At 35.6% G+C, this 13,232-nt stretch overlaps 1 long non-coding RNA gene across 1 annotated transcript in view; it reads left to right on the forward strand.

Annotated features, from left to right (window-relative positions):
- LOC120358719 overlaps window positions 1-12,586 on the forward strand; it is a 25,097-nt gene extending 12,511 nt beyond the window's left edge. The window contains exon 2 of the long non-coding RNA XR_005575603.1: window positions 5,926-12,586. This is a non-coding gene — a long non-coding RNA (uncharacterized LOC120358719). The remainder of the gene's footprint in view (window positions 1-5,925) is intronic.
- The last annotated feature ends 646 nt before the right edge of the window (window positions 12,587-13,232 follow it).

The following is a 13,232-nucleotide window of genomic DNA, read 5'->3' on the forward strand; positions in this document are numbered from 1 at the left end:
AATGTATAGATTTTTATTTCTTTACTTATGTAAGCAGATCATGATTTTATATTATTAAAACAGGTCAATTGGTTTCCGAGAAGTAAGAGTGCCGCATTAGAAGAGCTATGTCGATATTCGTGTCTATCCTCAATATTTCGTGCACTCAAACCGTTTAAAACACATTTCGTACCGGCCATCTCATTTGCCATACCGTAAAATATTAATGCTACACGATATTACAATGCGAAACGGTTTCGCATCTGTAATTCGACGTTTACGGTGCCGACAGACGCTCGACAAGTGAATCCGTAAACGAGTTTCGAGTGGCCGCTACCTTCAATTGTGGATATAGCCGACAGAGATGAACCCCCCGGCGCGGCGCTCGTTCGAACGAAGTGTCATCTTTATCGCGCCATCAAGAATCAGCCAGCGTGGTGCCGAACGTTTGCCCATAATGTTGGGTAACCTTGACCCGATATTCAGACAACTCGTCGACAAGGCTGACGACTCAACCTGGCGGATTAGATTGAGACTGCCTCGATACGTGCACACGTATGAGGCCGCGCCGACCGGGCCATTTTGTATACATGCACAGTCGTTGATTCGCGGAGAGCGCCCAACGGGAGCTCTTCCTAGATTTATGGACCACAAAGTGGTCCAGGGTCGCATCTACACGCCGCTCACTGATGCAGACAAAAATGAAGCCGCGATAACAATTACGACGATTTCATCGCGGCTCTCTCAAGTGCATGTCATGATCAAATATACGCGTTTGACTCTTACCTTCGAGTTACTTCAATTATCAGGGGCGACTGACCGTGTGAGCTGCTAACGCTTTTACTAAAAGTATATTTTTCATCTAACTTAGAAATAGCGAGCGTACATAGAAAGAATTTTTTTTTCTTAGAATTTATTTACTAGACTTCAAAATATTTTACTATAATTTTTGTAAAATTTTAGTAAACTTATACTGTAAAATAGTTGATTAAGTCTCACAATAAATTTTATTAAAAGTGTAGTAAAATTCTTTAAAGATCATGTTGTTCCATCCCGAGTTGATATTTTTCTTCCACTTTCGACATCAGCTAGATCTTTTGAGCTTCTACTTTAAAATATCAATTATCGGAAAATTTCTCACTTTGAAGTTAGAAGGAGATTTTCATAACACTCTTCACAAATCCTATACAGTCCTACACAAATCCTACAGTCAATAGATTCAAAAGACATCTTGATTCGTATTTGAGTGTTTACAGTATCAAAATGTGTCTAAAAGATGTAATTGAAGTCAAAAGTAGAAGTAAAATTCAGACTCGGTACGACTACACCCGGGAAAAATTTTTTTATATATAATTATATATGTCTAATTAAATATGTATAATTATATATCTGTAATTAAATACGTATGATTACTAAATATTTTTATATACATATATGAACATATTTTAAATATTTTTATATACATATATGAACATATTTTATATATAATTGTTTATAAATATACATGAAAATTATATAATAACTATATATAATTGTATATAAAGAATTATTTCCCAGGCCATGATTATAAAAAGATAAATTCTAAAAGAAAATTTTCTGTACTTCTTTCAATCTTTTTTATCTAGCAATTAATACATCCACAATACGAAACTAATTTACATATGCAATTTTTTATCATATTATCAATAACTAACATTTCTCTATTATTTTGCAAGCATAGAATATCTTCGTGCATCGACATAAATATTGCAAGTTACATTTACGTATTGTTCGGGACTGTGTGAGACACGTGCAAAATTCATGTACATATTTACATGCGGTTTTTCAGGGCAAGCCGATCATCATTCGTAACTGTTGGAGCTTAAGAGCTTAGATTAGATAACAGGAAGCAACGTACAATTCGGCGAATCCTGTTCCTATATCTCTTACAACCGAACTAGTGCAAGGTCGGCCGCGGTTCCTCTCTCAGAATCATTTTGCCAAGAGAAAGCTCTGCTTCTGAAGTCTGTTTTCATCCATAATCCGTTCCTTTATTTTAACTCTCGCAAGCTCTGACACATATGCCAAGCTACGTGTGAAGATTTAACTCTTATTTTAGTTTTTATCGCGCGAAATTCTGAATACGCGCAAAAATCGACGCTCGAGTACAATATAATAGATTGAAACAAAAGTTTGTGACGTTGTTTAAGTAAAATTCATTCAAAAACGATGTTTATTAATTAATTAGTTTTTTATTAATTTATCAGTTAATTTCCAATCCAACAGTTAAAATTAAAACTTTAAATAAAATTTCTTATTATTTATTAGTACATTATTTATTTAGACTTCAAAATTTAGAAAAATTTTGTTAAAATATTTTTGCTTTAAAGTTAAATAACTATGAATACACTGAGAGAAATTTTCTTTAATAAAGAAATACTTTTACTTAAATCCATATATTTTGATGCAAGCATGTGTTTGTTTTATTGAATTAAAAATATTATTTTAAGTAACTATACATATTATCTAACATAATTTTGTATTTTTATATTTATTATACACTACTCAAAAAAAAATAGGGAACACTTTTCAGACACCAAAAATTAGGCTATTTTCAAATGACTGTAACTCGGTAAAAAATCATCGTAGATAAAAAATAAAAAAAGCATTTTGAAGCTTGAAGATCGAGCTTTAACGTTCTACCAACAGATTTTCAAAATTCTTTTAACTTCCTTGTCTTATGCAGTAAAAAAGCACACCCTGTTTTGTTCCTTAAAATTTTGTATTTTTGACACTTTGCAGCTCGACCAACAAATCTTTTTCGAATAATTCAAATAAAGCTTCATAAACTACAACATTTTGCCTACAAAATGCTTTTTTTAAAATTTCTTTACGATTTTTTTAAATCGAGTTACGCAACTTTGAAGCTAAACCTGCATTTTTTACAAATGCTATCCGTACTCCGTGAAAAATCATCGTAGACAAAAAATTAAAAAACCATTTTAAAGCTCGAAGTTTCAGCTTTAACATGTTATCAATAATTTTCAAAAATTTTTTCAATTTCTTAGTACTATGCCCCAAAAAAGATACACTGTTTTTTCCTTGAAATTACGTATTTTTAATAGCCTGTAGCTCAATAAAAAATTTTTTCTCGACAAATCCAATGCAAGTGCCATAAAGTATGACATTTTCTCTACAAAATGCTTTTTTTAAAGTTCTTTTTGACCGAGTTACAAGACTTCGAAGAAACACATTTTTTACAGTACATTTTTTTGAAAAATGACGTCTACCGCCGACATTAGCATTACCCAATGTGCACCACGTGGAGGTTGCCGGTCGGATTTTTGCACATCGTGTGTGTGTGTGTGTGTGTGTGTGTGTGTGTGTGTGTGTGTGTGTGTGTGTGTGTGTGTGTGTGTGCGCGTGCGTGCGCGCGTGCGTGTGCGTATGTGTATCACAGCAGAGATAAGGATCCCACAGTTCGTGACTTCTGCGATATTTAATGACTCCAAACCCTTTCTGCTGTGTGTGTGTGTGTGTAGGCGCGCGCGCGCATGAGTGTTCAATAGTGTGTATTTCCTCCTCTCTGATCAATTACTGCTTGCAAGCGTTCTCGCATATTTATACATCTTGCAATACGATCTTGCGGAATGTTGTGCCAAATTTTCGTTAAAATTTCTCCCAATTCTTCTAAATTTTGTGGCTGTTCTTCGCGACGCCTTAATCATCGTTCTTGGCGTCGACGAAATAAACGCTATGATCGACGTTGCGTTATGCCAGTACGATCTTACAACGGCGGTTCCGTGATGGGGGGAGGGGGTGTATATCACTTACAAGACAAAGTGATCTAGTGATCCTCCACCTCCGGCAATGACGGGTGTTCGTTATATCAACGATATTCTACGACCACACGTTTTGCAATTAAATTGAACCTGTCGGAACTTTATTTTCATGCAGGACAACGCTCGACCTCATACGGCGAATATAACGCGACGTTTTTTTGAACGACACGCAACTAGACTGTTAAATCATCTCGCCAATAGCCCGGACTTAAATCCAATCAAGCACATTTGGGATAAAATGGAACGACGATTAAGGCGTTGCGAAGAACAGCCGCAAAATTTAGAAGAATTGGGAGAAATTTTAACGAAAATTTGGCACAACATTCCGCAAGATCGTATTGCAAGATGTATAAATATGCGAGAAGCCTTGCAAGCAGTAATTGATCAGAGAGGAGGAAATACACACTATTGAACACTCATGCGCGCGCGCGCATACACACACACACAGCAGAGAGGGTTTGGAGTCATTAAATACCGCAGAAGTGACGAACTGTGGGGTCCTTATCTCTGCTGTGATACACACACATACACACCCACGCACACGCACACGCACGCGCGCATGCACGCACGCACACACACACACGCACACACGCGCGCGCACACACACACACACACACACACACACACACACACGATGTGCAAAAATCCGACCGGCAACCTCCACGTGGTACACATTGGGTAATGCTAATGTCGGCGGTAGACGTCATTTTTCAAAAAAATGTACCGTAAAAAATGTGTTTCTTCGAAGTCTTGTAACTCGGTCAAAAAAAATCGTAGAAAAAATTTTAAAAAAGCATTTTATAGACAAAATGTCATTCTTTATGGCACTTGCATTGGATTTGTCAAGAAAAAATTTTTTATTGAGCTACAGGCTATTAAAAATACGTAATTTCAAGGAAAAAACAGTGTATCTTTTTTGGGGCATAGTACTAAGAAATTGAAAAAAATTTTTGAAAATTATTGATAACATGTTAAAGCTGAAACTTCGAGCTTTAAAATGGTTTTTTAATTTTTTGTCTATGATGATTTTTCACGGAGTACGGATATCATTTGTAAAAAATGCAGGTTTAGCTTCAAAGTTGCGTAACTCGGTCAAAAAAAATCGTAGAGAAATTTTTAAAAAAGCATTTTGTAGGTAAAATGTTGTAGTTTATGAAATTTTACTTGAATTATTCGAAAAAAGTTTGTTGGTCGATCTGCAAAGTGTCAAAAATACGAAATTTTAACGAACAAAACAAGGTGTGCTTTTTTACTGCATAAGACAAGGAAGTTAAAAGAATTTTGAAAATCTGCTGGTAGAACGTTAAAGCTCGATCTTCAAGCTTCAAAATGCTTTTTTTATTTCTTATCTACGATGATTTTTCACCGAGTTACAGTCATTTGAAAATAGCCTAATTTTTGGTGTCTGGAAAGTGTTCCCTATTTTTTTTTGAGTAGTGTATTTAAATATTGATTTAACAGGTAAGCTAATAATATTATTACATTTATTTAGTTTTCTTTGATTAAAAATCTAATTGCCTAGAATATAAAAATAATCTAATTAAATTAACAAACAATAATCTGGATTCAATTCTTGAAATTTTAAAATAAAAAAATTACAAATATAACTATTAAGAGTTTAAAAGACACAGATCGTTTATAAGGTTTTATTTTTTAATGTTTCACGTACGAAACGTAAGTTTCTGTAATCTGACAATGTGGCTTGTTTGATACGGAGGAAATGAGTCACAAGAAAAATTATTGATGCTGTGTGCACTTCTATAGAAATATTGTTGCGCTGAAGAAGAGTTGAAGGTAGTTGAAACGTATGTGATGTAATCGTTAATTTTAATTGATTAAGATGATACATCAAAAGTGATTTGCGTCTTTTGGATCCTTAATAATCATATTTGTAATTTTTTATTCTAGCAATAAACATTTTCCAGCAAAGAAAAGAACTTGATTAAAATTATTTCTTTATTTATTTATATAAATATTTCAGTTAAAAAATTTTTTAACTTAACTGCAAGTAAATAAGCGAATAAATAATTTTTTGTGTTAAGTATACAAATTTTTTGTTTTCATAATTTTGTGTGTTAAGTATTAAAATTTTTTGTTTCAAGACATTTTTTCTCTCTCAATGTAGAAAAGGATAAATACATCCTCGCGCCTGATTAAGAAGAAATAAATTCGCTACTTTGCCGCCGGCCTCGTACAGGTAACCAGAACTTAATTCTTTTTATTACTACTTATCATAGTATTCCGAGATAAATTTAGACGGCTAATCTAGCCGGCAACTAGGAGCTATTACTAAACATGACACACGTTTTCCAGAACCTCAATTTACGTCGCGTGTGCGCAACATCCGTGAAGGCTCTGTTATGATAGCAAAAAAATATGTTTACAGATTTATTGGATTTCCTATTTCGTAGAAATACGGGTTAGATTTATCAAATCTGTCATGGGCTAAATATAAATTTCAGATGTATCAGCATTTAAAGGTATTAAGGGCAAAAAAATAATCTTGTTGAAGGAAATCCGTATGAAAAGAAGATATATATATGCACATGCATATATACAACAGCAATCTATATATGATTACAGGCAAACTGCTGTGAGAAAAATTAATCCTGGACTTGTCATTCTAAATTTCTACAATTTCTCTCTTTCTATCTCCTCTGCGCCTGTATGTATTCCATATATCGTCGCGTATTTGCAAGCGAGGTATTATATTCACGTTTGTCACATATTTGCATAAATAAATGCATGCGCATTAGTGCTTTAATGCAATGATATAGCTTCACTCGCACAGCATTTAATTAGAAAAATAACAGATAATGCTTCTCGTATAAAAAATGCTGTTGAAAATATTGAATCTCTATTTTTTACATTTTATTCTTTACCTATGATTAAGAATAAAATAACATTTTCTCATTAGTTAAATAAATGTTAAATCACAAGTGTATGATATATTCATACACTGATTTATACTACATTCAATTAATTATTAATATATAAAAGTAATATATATATTATATAAATATGTATTATTTTAATAATAATATATAATAATATATATAACGCCGTAATATATTAATATTAACAATATTTTAAATACTAATAATTTACCATTAAATATTATAAAATAATAACTGCTGCAGTAATTACATTGCATTTGCATGTACAATTCAAGATAAAGCATTTGCTTCCGTTTTGATAATTTACACTTTTACGTTATCTCTTTCTTATCATATTATTCATACACAACGACCTATTTGAAGAACACGTAATCAATAAGCTTTATCGTTATCTCCTTTATCTGTGTGTAATTAATCATGTATTCAACACAAGGCACTAAAGACTATCTTGAGGACACGTGTGTAATAATGTCAAACTCTCTTTTCGTGTTCACACAGGCATTACGGCTGTAACGCAAGAGTGATAACATGCAAATCCGCGTTACTATACATATACCGCGCTACGTTCCGCACCGCATTCCAACTGCCGCTTCCGTTCTGGTTCCACGTGCCACCGCCGCGTCGTTTTGTTTCCAGAACGTGTATGGCATGGAGCCAACAGCGGGCTAGTCCGCAATCATATCGTCCGCAGAATATCAAATTATCCGGGGGTCTTCCCTGCATCGAAACTTGGAACGCGTAAATCACGGTGGAGCGAGTTAAACGCGTGGTTCCAGAGGATACCGATACCCAATCGTTTCGTCCACGCGACAGACAGATTGCCGTCCGATATTACGCTCCACAGGCTGTACGGTCCATAAACCACGTCCCCGAAGCGTCATAGAAGAAACCGTCATAAACAGGACGTCGCCATAAATCCATAACGCCACCGTCGGCCATTTGTTCGTGCGAATCGCCTATAAAGTGTTGGTATAACTCCGACAGATAAGGTGCATCCCTATCGGGGCGGGGGAGAAGGTGGGATGCGACCTTGAGACCATGCTGGCCCGTAAAACGTATAATGATCGACTCCGAGATCGAGTGAGCGACCACGAGATCCTGCCATCCATCACCGCGGCTGACAATGCGTAAGAAATACGTGGAGTCGAGCGCGACGCGAGAGATTCGACCAAGGGGACAGGCTGATAAATGAAGCTGATGTTCGCAGAGCGGTATCCCCAATCGTCGCCGGATGGAAGATGGGGCGATTCGAATACGCTCGGCGACATCGTCGATCCTACTATGGTAAGTCTCCGCAACGTCTGTAGCCGTCGGGAGGCGACAGCTGCAACCGTTCTTAAGCACTTAGCGAACAATAGCGCGGGTCGAGGACGAAGATGGCGAAGGTGGTGAGCGCATGGCGAGACGAGCTGTGAAAACGCCGAGACAGGTGGAGGAGGGTGGCAGGGTGGCAGGTAATCGAAAGCAGGTACGTGCCGCAACCTGTTCTAAATTCCGACGAGAAATGTGATCCGAGATGAAGCATCTCCCGCGGTTCTTACGTGCGTCGGTTTGGAAATAGGAGCAGAAGCTCCGCGGCTCACGCTACTTCCCGTGTTCGCCGCTCGCGCGTCGTCTGGAGACCGAAATGGTCCTCGGACGATGGAAAAAGGAAGAGACGCGGGAATGTGCACAGGAGAGCACTGACGGAGTGAGTAAACACTTCTTCCTCGGTGTACTTAACGAAGACGGCACTTCGAAGAAAACGGAAAGCAGTGGGCGGGAAAACTCGACGCGCCTCGAGAGTGTCCTCGAAGATGAAAAACCAATGCTCGCGCGTCATTACGTGATGTTCTGCGATTTACAGTACGATTGCTTCTAAAACGAAAATCGAATCGGATTTTAATCGAAAGTGACCTGCTCCGGGCGTGGACTGGAATTATTGTATGGGACGGGAGAATGGCACTCTGCAGAGTACGGCGCCGGATACTCCTCGTAAAAAGGTATACGCCCCGCACAAAGGCAATAAATCCCGAATTGATGAACTAGCTAACGGATAAATCGAGTTATATATAATAGCCAAGTCCGGCCAAGTCAAGGGAGATCGCGTCTTGGAGGGGTTCAAAGCTCCTAATCCGCAAATAGAATCTCTAAATGCAGCCTTCAAAGGAGGAGTATAGAAGCCGCTGGAAATTCGATTGCCACTCGAGCCGCAGATTACGTCGCATCTGCGTACACTCTCGCATAGCGCGACCCAAATGGCAACGGCACGTACGATAAAACACGTAACTACGTCAACGGAATACATAATGTATAATGCTAAATTTTTTTTATCTATTTTATACAATGTGATTAAAAATATAAAGTACCTGAGAAAGAACCGAATAAGGTCCAACACGATAAATAAGATCCAATTTAGAATATACCACTTAAAAACGCGTTTTACGCCTACGTGTATGTTTAAAAAATGTGTCATAAGAAGTACATGAGAAAAAAAATGCTTTGTTGCAACAACAAATAATTTAATTAAAATGTATCAAATTATTTATTAATATAAATAAAATTTTCTTTATTTACATGCATTTCGTAAAATCAGTTAAAAATGTCTTGTTATATATAAAACAAAATTCATAAATTTACCTTCAGCAAAAACTGTTTAATTAACACATTTTTAAAATAGTAAATACTTTGTTTCATATAGTAAAAAATTTAATTGCTTCTGCAAAATACATTTAAATAAAAAAATTTGTTTAACTAAATTATTTGTTATTACGATAAAACATTTTTTTTAGTGTAGATAAAAAGAAGCTGGGAAATTGTGAAACCGGTAGTAACGCATTTACTTAAATAAACTTGTGACCAAATGGGGACATGAGCCGTTTTTATAAAAATTCACTACAAAGTTTATTAAGTGCACATTACATTTCTATGGTTTATTATAAAATATTATTATATTATTTAATTTTCTAACTATATAAAAATATATAAATATCGAATTGTTGAAATAATTATATTTGTTCAGAGACCTACTTATAAGTACACAGAAAAGAAGATAAGTTGCTGCAATAAAACACTGTATGTGATAACTAAATTTGTATACATAGCTAAAATTTAGCTACCATGTACAAATTTTTATTGCTGCAACTAATTGCAACTAATTTTTTTCCGTATATGTTATTTGTTTGTCTTGCGTAAAGCTTGCACCAGAAGATAACAATTTTCAACATTGCTAACGTTTGTAAAACTAAATTTGCACTGTTAATGGCTAGAAATTTCTAAAAATCGAAAAAATTAATTAAAAACCAAATTAAAAATAATTGTGACATTTAAGAGTAAAATAAACCCTAAAAAATTTTGTTTTTGTAAATAATAATCATTTTATTAATTTAGAAGATAATGTTTAATTTCTCTATTATATTTAAATTTATTTTCGATTTGGACCTTATTATACTTATAAGCATAATAAAGTTCAATGTCTGTATTTAAAAATATTCTTTTTGTTTATTTGCAAATATATCTATATAAAAGATATACCTTTTTATCTTAAAAAATGATTAAAATAAAGATTTTGTTCTCACTCAGTTTATTTTAATGTCGCCAAGCATAAAATTAAAAAAACAAATAAAATTAATTAAATTTCTCTGATATATTCGGCTCTAACTTATTCTCAGTTCGCTGGCTTATATACGAATTTAAAGCAACTAGAAATTCATGTTCCGTTGTGGACGTTCTCGCGGTTAAAGTCACTGAATATGTATGCACGAGTAAACTTGCATCAATGAGGTTCACGAAACTTTTGCGAATCCTTATCAGTCCTTTATGCGTTTATTCAATGATCGTTTCGAAAGTTAGCCAGCAAGGGTATATTAACTACGCGAATTTAGACAAAGGGATGCCTTAAGGGAATTTTAGTGGCCTATGTAAATGTGATTAATCTAGTAAAATTTGCTGAAGTCTTCAAATATAATTAAATTGGAATTTGTGAGTCTTAAATGCACACGAGGAAGTAAAGATGAACGACAAAGCAGTTTTGAAATAGTGCAAAAGAAGAACAGTACCTCAAACGAATAAAGTAACAAAGACAAATACTGAAGCTGATAAAATCTCCCAGATGCAACTGATTAAACTGAATTCTTGTCAGTTCCTTTTCCAGTCCTTTTTATTTAGTTTTTTATTGTTACTTGTTTGACTTCGTCTTCTATCAAGGAAGAGAATTTTATTCTAGCACAGTCAAGTCGTACGTACCGCAAAAGTCGATAAAAAGCTCTAAATTCTGAATGTCTGTCAGTTTTAACGGCAATACGCAGTAAGGCACACGATTCCCGTTATTATCGTTTCACACGTATTCGATGACGCTGCAAACCGTCAGACTTAAGCACGGAAACGTTCGCTGACATGAGAAAACGGAGAGATTTTCCACGTACGTACCGAACAATGAGCGTAGGACGGAGTGATCCCGGCGGTAATCCGAAAGTTCCCAATTCTGGCTTTCTTTATCCGGAATTAAACCGCCGCCGGCAACGGTAACGAGAAAACACGTCTCGGTGATGGACACTGTAACTCGTCGGGTAGAACTGCAGGAAAATTATTTGCCAAACTCTGTCTCTAAAGCGCAGCAGAGTGAAATTTTTGCGGTCAACGTCCGGTTCTCATCGAGCAAAATGCTCAGATTCTCCAGCGTGTATACGTGTACACACAACCGCGCGACCACCGCGCTGAAGTTTAACAGCTACAGCGTTTGTAGTATGTACAGTTTGTAATTAAAGGACAGATTAATTCTCAGCGAATCGCATTCCCTGCTCGTCGAAGACACGAAAGCCACGTTAATTTACCCTCCCCCCCTTCCCTCAGCGAGTTTCCATAATACTGAAAAATACCTGCGTTTTGCGTATCATGCCAGATAATGTCGAGGCGACGAAGTCGAAGAAACCTCTCCGTGCCGCTCGGATTTCGCTCGCTTCGTCTCTCTGTCTTCGCCAGATTAGATGTCACCGACTGTGAGTCGGTCGTGTATCTCTCCACCCCTCGTGTGTTATCCAGAGATCTACTCTTGCCCTTTTTTTTACCGACTGCCTTTTCACCTACGACCCTCGGAACCACCTATCACGCTACTCTTTGTCAAAGGGAAAGTCTATCGTTACGCAAAAGCGCGCAGCCAGATATAATTAATTTTCGTGTTCGATTAAAATTATACGTCACGTTGGACGAAATATCTGAAAGGTCCCGCATTCCAAAGGGCAGCTTTGAATAATTTCCAAGTTGAATAAATGCGAACTCTCCATCTTCCTCGCAGAGTTAAAATTAAATTTCGCAAATTGAAAATTCAGAATATCAAGGGAGAGTTTGCGAAAAAAAAAGGAAATAACGTTACGAAAAATTCATCAGTCATTTTGACAGACTGCATGTTCCACGTTTCAAAGTTATTCCTACTTTTTGAAATTAACTGAAATCAGATTCCACGTCTGACGGTACATTTTGTAATCAAATAGTGTTCTATAGAGTAGAGCTAGCAGGCTTTGCCGACGGCTGTGAACCGCGACTAACGCATTAACCCTATCTCATGGCACATTAGTAATACGAGCGATCGAATGTTTAACGAATCCCGTTAAAAGCTATGTGGGAACGTATCTGTTTCCAGTCGATCAGATCAAACAGTATAATATTAATTCGTACACTGGAAATAAGCTAGAGTAAGTAGATCGGATGTGATGATTATTAAATGAGGAACGCGAACGTTGGAATATTTAATCCGTTTAAATTAATTAACGCACTCTCCCGTGTATATTGAACTACTGACATTTAGTAGTAACCTGCTTCTGTACAATTAAGAATAGTTATTACACTGCCGTTGTCTCGTGTAAATAAGAGAATGTTTATTAATTAATTTATTAATAAATGATTAATTAATTACCTCCGACGTGAATTGATTTTTTACTGGAAATAAGATTATCTTCAACGTCGCAGCTGAAACAGAAATCTCACTAAACTTACGTAAACTTTTGAGTTCGCTTGTTCGCCAATTATTCAGGTTACTGGCCAACTGGAAGAGATTTAGTTTCTTTTAAAGCTTTTTATTAATGCTTTCCCCGCGATTTCCTCGCTTTTGAATAAAAAACTTCCCAAGTAAAGCTGGTCTCCAGCTCATAAACATAAAAAATGTTAAAAATTAAACAAAAATGTAATAATGTAAGAGAAAAAAAAAGAGGCTTGTATGAATTAAAAATTATGAATACAAATCGGGTTTATTAGCCGTGCTAAATATTATTCGCAAATTTTAAACGTCTGTAACAAAAATCCATAATGTTCGCTTTTATAATATATCGAAATATTGTATACATTTTACCAGATATGCAAGAAACTATTTACCGAAATGTTTACAATTCTATATTACGTTGCAGAAATTCATTAATTAAACGTCGAAACGTTTGTTATTATGTTCAATTATAAATGTTTTTGTTTATTGGCTCTTTGCGAATAATATCTAGCATGGCTCATAAAATTTTTGTTTTTAATAAAAAAGAAAGTTTTCTCTTGCAACAGAATTTTGTACAGTCTA

This window comes from Solenopsis invicta, chromosome 9, assembly GCF_016802725.1.
Source record: "Solenopsis invicta isolate M01_SB chromosome 9, UNIL_Sinv_3.0, whole genome shotgun sequence".
NCBI lineage: Eukaryota > Metazoa > Arthropoda > Insecta > Hymenoptera > Formicidae > Solenopsis > Solenopsis invicta.